This window comes from Heptranchias perlo, chromosome 31, assembly GCF_035084215.1.
Source record: "Heptranchias perlo isolate sHepPer1 chromosome 31, sHepPer1.hap1, whole genome shotgun sequence".
Classification (NCBI taxonomy): domain Eukaryota; kingdom Metazoa; phylum Chordata; class Chondrichthyes; order Hexanchiformes; family Hexanchidae; genus Heptranchias; species Heptranchias perlo.
In genome coordinates, this window is record NC_090355.1 from 33,428,712 (window position 1) to 33,434,711 (window position 6,000).

Sequence of the window (6,000 nt, forward strand, 5' to 3'; positions counted from 1 at the left end):
TACTCAACCTCCCCTCATATGTCCACCCCCTCATCCCCGGGGTTAACCGAGTGAACCTTCTTTGTACTGCCTCGAGAGCAAGTATGTCTTTTCTTAAGTATGGAGACCAAAACTGTATGCAGTATTCCAGGTGCGGTCTCACCAATACCTTATATAACTGCAGCAATACCTCCCTGTTTTTATATTCTATCCCCCTAGCGATAAACGCCAACATTCTGTTGGCCTTCTTGATCACCTGCTAATGGATTTCTATCTTTATGGTCCTTTTACTGAATTATCACAGGACATTTCTTTGCACTCTCACCTCTGAGCCGGAAGGTCGTGGGTTCGAGCCCCATTCCAGAGACTTGAGCCCATAATCCAGGCTGACACGCCCAGTGCAGTACTGAGGGAGTGCTGCACTGTTGGAGGGGCCAACTTTTGGATGAGACTTTAAACTGAGGCCCCGTCCGCCCTCTCAGGTGGATGTGAAAGATCCCGGGAGAGTTAACCACTAAGCTACCCAAGACATTAAAACAAGGTCTTATCGCCTGCCTCGTGAGCAGCTGGAAGTAAAGGGTCCCATCACATCATTCAAAGAAGAGCGGGGAAGTTCTCCCAGTGTCCTGGGCCAACATTCCTCTCTCAACAGCACCATCACAAACAGATTAACTGACCAGTCATCTCATTTGCTGTTTGTGGGACCTCGCTGTGCGCAATATGGCTGCCGCATTCACCAACATAACAGTGACTGCACTTCAAAAGTAATTCAATTTGGGATGTCCTGAGGATGTGAGAGGCACTCCATCAAACAACACCACTCCTTCTAGAACTCTCTCCCCTAAACAATCTGGAACTCTTCCCCCCTAAAGCTGTTGAGGCTGGGAGTCAATTGGAAATTTCAAAACTGAGATTGATAGATTTTTGTTGGGTGAGGGTATTAAGGGTTACAGAACCAAGGTGGGTAGATGGAGTTAAGGTACAGATCAGCCATGATCTAATTAAATGGTGGAACAGTCTCGAGGAGCTGAATGGCCTCCTCATGTTCCTGTGTTAAATAGATCTTTCAGTTTCTGTGCACACAGACAAAAAAATCAGATTTGCTTCAACTTTCTGATTTAACTGCAGGAAATGTTATTACGTTATCAAATGGAACTTCCACTTCTGTGCTCCGCCAGCCCATAATTTCCCCTCTGTTAAAGTGAACGGATGGAAAATCGCCAGCGTGTGAGCACAGAAGTGGAATTTCTACCCCGTAGTTTTAACGATTCTCACTGGCCACATATCCAAGTTTGCCGATGACACAAAGATAGGCAGCATTGTAAGCAGTGTGGATGGAAGCATGAAATTACAGAGTGATATTAATAGATTAAGTGAATGGGCAAAACTGTGGCAAATGGATTTCAATGTAGGCAAGTGTGAGGTCATCCACTTTGGACCTAAAAAGGATAGATCAGAGTACTTTCTAAATGGTGAAACGCTCGAAACAGTGGAGGTCCAGAGAGACTTAGGGGTCCATGTACATAGATCATTAAAATGTCATGGACAGGTACAGAAAATAATCAAAAAGGCTAATGGAATGCTGGCCTTTATATCTAGAGGACTAGAGTACAAGGGGCTAGAAGTTAAGCTACAGCTATACAAAGCCCTGGTTCGACCACACCTGGAGTATTGTGTTCAGTTCTGGGCACTGCACCTGGCCTTGGAGGGAGTGCAGTGTAGATTTACTAGAATGATACCTGGACTCCAAGGGCTAAATTACAAGGAGAGATTACACAAACTAGGGCTGTAGACCCTGGAATTTAGAAGTTTAAGGGGTGATTTGATTGAAGTTTTCAAGATATTAAGGGGAACTGATAGGGTAGATAGAGAGAAACTATTTCCGCTGGTTGGGGAATCTAGGACAGGGGGAAATAGCCTAAAAATGACCAGGTCTGGCAGGTGACCATCAGATCAAAATACAATACCATAATATCTGGTGTATTAGTCACACCCCAATTTTACGGTTGTGTTTACCACTTAAGAAAGTCCTATCGATCATATTGCTTTGTAAGTCCCACCCCTGCAGTTGAATGAAGCACATGAATAAAGATGTGGGTTTCACAGTAATTGTTGAGGTTTCTTGTTAACGCCTTTTGCAAACGGGTTATGGAGAAAGAGCAGACGAGTGGGACTAATTGGATAGCTCTACCAAAGAGCTGGCACAGGCACGATGGGCTGAATGGCCTCCTTCGGTGCTGTATCCTACTATGATATTATGAAATAAGCAAGATGAATACTAATCCTGGGATATACTCGGCTGAATGATTGAATTGTTTGACGTTTGTTTAATGACACCTAATAACAAAAGTGTGAATTTACACCATGGGGCTGTGGTTGTGATTTATCACCATCGGCTGCCTCACTGAGGTCACGAGGTAGATTTTCGATTTGCCTCCTGTTGCGTGGAACTGGCGTTGTGGATCGGCCCGTTCTAGAAACCGCTCGACTTTCCTTTCCTTTCATTTTAAAGGGCAGCTGATCCACCACAGAGGCGGCAAGTCGAAAACCTACTCCTTTAATACCAGGCATTTCTGTAGCCATCTGGCCACCAGTAGAACATGGCATGATCTTAAACTAAAGTCACCGAGATGCATCTATGTCCATAAGGCCCCCGCTCCAGAGACTTGAGCAACATAATCTAGGCTGACACTCCCAGTGCCAATACTGAGGGTGTGCAGCACTGTCAGAGGCGCCGTCTTTCAGATGAGACTTTAAACCGAGGCCCCATCTGCCCTCTCAGGTGGGCATAAAAGATCCCATGGCACTATTTCGAAAAAGAGCAGGGGAGTTCTCCCCGGTGTCCTGGGGCCAATATTTATCCCTCAATCAACATCACTAAAAAAACATCTGATCTGCTCATTATCACATTGCTGTTTGTGGGACCTTGCTGTGCACAAATTGGCTGCCGCCTTTCCTACATTAAGACGTTTGATAAAGTACCACACAATAGGCTTGTTAGCAAAATTGAAGCCCATTCGATTAAAGGGACAGTGACAGCGTAGATACAAAATTGACTATGAGACAGAAAGCAGAGAGCAGTGGTGAACGGTTGTTTTTCAGGCTGGAGGGAAGAATACAGTGGTGATCCCCAGGGGTCAGTATTAGGACCACTGCTCTCTTTGATATATATTAATGACCTGGACTTGGGTATAGAGGGTATAATTTCAAAGTTTGCAGATGACACAAAACTCGGAAATGTAGTCAACAGCGAGGAATATAGTAGGGGGACAAAGACAGACTGGTGGAACGGGCGGACACATGGCAGATGAAATTTAACGCAGAGAAGTGTGAAGTGATACATTTTGGTAGGAAGAATGAGGAGAGGCAATATAAACTAAATGGTACAATATTAAAGGGAGTGCAGGAACAGAGAGACCTGGGGGCGTATGTACACAAATCTTTGAAAGTGGCAGGGCAAGCTGAGAAGGATGTTAAAAAAAACATATGGGATCCTTGGCTTTATAAACAGAGGCATAGAGTACAAAAGCAAGGAAGTTATGTTAAACCTTTATAAAACAGTAATTGGGCCTCAGCTGGAGTATTGTGACCAATTCTGGGCACCGCACTTTAGGAAGGATGTCAAGGCCTTAGAAAGGGTGCAGAGGAGATTGACTAGAATGGTACCAGGGATGCTGGACTTCAGTTGTGTGGAGAGACTGGAGAAGCTGGGATTGTTCTCCTTAGGAGGGGAGAATTAATAGAGGTGTTCAAAATCATGAAGGGTTTTGATAGATTAAATAAGGAGAAACTTTCCACTGACAGAAGGAGACAGATTTAAGGTGTGCCAGAAAAGGTTAGGATTCGCTGTACTCTGTCGGCTGAGTGAGAGGTGTTCTTAACCGGGGGATCTTAGTGTTCATCACCATCGCCGGTGTAAGATGCATGCTCTGCTAGTTTTTCTTAAAAGAGTTCAGTAAATTCTTTTTACCTGTCCCCTGGGAATACTTCAGTTTTAAAGGCTATCTGTAACATTTGTTGATCCGATTCGAACGATACTGAACGTGATCAGCCAATCTGCAGAGCAATCGAACAAAATCCCAGGAACTCACTGGCTGTTTCATGGTAGGTACAGCTCAGAAAGAGGCCATTCGGCCCATCGCGCCTGTGCTGGCTCTTTCAAAGAGCTATCCAATTAGTCCCACTCCCCTGCTCTTTCCCCATAGCCCTGTAAATTTTCCCCTTTCAAGTATTTATCCAATTCCCTTTTGAAAATTATTATTGAATCTGCTTCCACCGCCCTTTCCCGCAGCGCATTCCAGATCATCACAACTCGCTGCATAAAAAAATGTTTCCTCGTGTTGCAGTGCTTACCCATTGATGATATATGGACTGTCTCAAGCGAATAATGACTGATCTCATTCCAACCCTTCAGTTTGCCACAAAAGAAAAATCAATCCCAAATTGAGCCAAGTATAAGCTTTGGGCTCAGCCCTACTCAAGTCCCTTTCTGTGCTGTGGTTCTGTTTTTTAGAAATGTGTCAATGGATCTCAGTGATTCCAGGTGAGTTGGAGAGAGGTTTACCAAAGGCTGACAGGAGGGATGAACTCTCACACCAGGTATCTGCTATTCCACCAGTGAAGAGTAAGTACTGAAAATTCAGGCAATGGGTTTTAAGGTTGGCCTTAAAGAAGGAGAGGGAGATGGAGAGGAGGAGGGATTCAGGGAGATAATTCCAGAGTGTGGGGGTCTAGGCAGCTGAAGACACGGCCGCCAATGGTGGGGCGAAGGGAGGGAGGGCTGCATAAGTGACCAGAGTCGGAGGAAAGCAGAGCTCAGGGGAGGGGGCTGTAGGGCTGGAGGAGGTTACAGCGATAGGGAGGGGCGAGGCTATGGGGGGATTTGAAAACAAGGATTAGAATTTTAAACTTGAGGCATTGGGGGAACCAACGTAAGTCAGCAAGGACAGGATTGATGGGTGAGACTCTGAGCAACAAAGTGTTCAAACCCACAATTCTCTATTCAGCGGGTTTCCAATCTCAGCGATAGTGTGAACGAGGTTCCTGCCACACTTCCAGCAAGATAACGCTGGCGGAGCGGGGACAGCTGTGAGGAAATTCTCAGCCCACATTACGGAAACTACAAATCTTTGCGTGAAGACCATCTTGGTTGGTTTCATGTAAATGTACATGTAATTGGATCACACCGTTCCCAGTGCGTTCGGGCTGCAGTAATGGAATGAGAGAGGTCACGTTGGGAGTTTACATACCCAAATCCACTAGAAACAGGTTCGCATTCAGGGAACTCTCACTGTGCTCCCAACGTAACGGATGAACACTGACGTTTCTTCCATCCAGGATTAGCACACAAGATAACGACACTGAGAAATGTTGGAATGTGTCACAGCTTGCTGCATTCCTAACTATTTAACATTAGAAATCGAAGATCACAAGGCGAGAACATCAGGTGATTACAGCATTGGTTTCCCAATGTGTAAGGTAAGGATTCAAACCCTAAGGGCCATTCTGGCTTTCACTCAGATCTCTCTCTGCAGTTGGGGGAGGAGGTTCTACTAGTTTATACTGGAGGAAAAACAAAGCCAACAATTCCAAACTGTAATTGCTCACAGTAGACCCATCTGAGAGTTGATATACAAGAATCTGTGCTGGGGGGCTTGAGGTGGGGAGGAGAGAGTATGTGTCATGTTCATGGTGGCCATGATGTGGAGATGCCGGTGGTGGACTGGGGTGGACAAATGTAAGGAATCTTACAACACCAGGTTATAGTCCAACAGTTTTATTTGAAAATCACAAGCTTTCGGAGGCTTTCTCCTTCGTCACCTGACGAAGGAGAAAGCCTCCAAAAGCTTGTGATTTTCAAATAAAACTGTTGGACTATAACCTGGTGTTGTCAGATTCCTTACATGTTCATGGTGGGTTGATCATTTAAAATTCTCATCTTTGTGTTCGTATCCCTCCCTGGCTTCGCCCCTCCCTATCTCTGGAACCCTCAGAGGGAAGGCGGGGCCTTGGTTTTACATC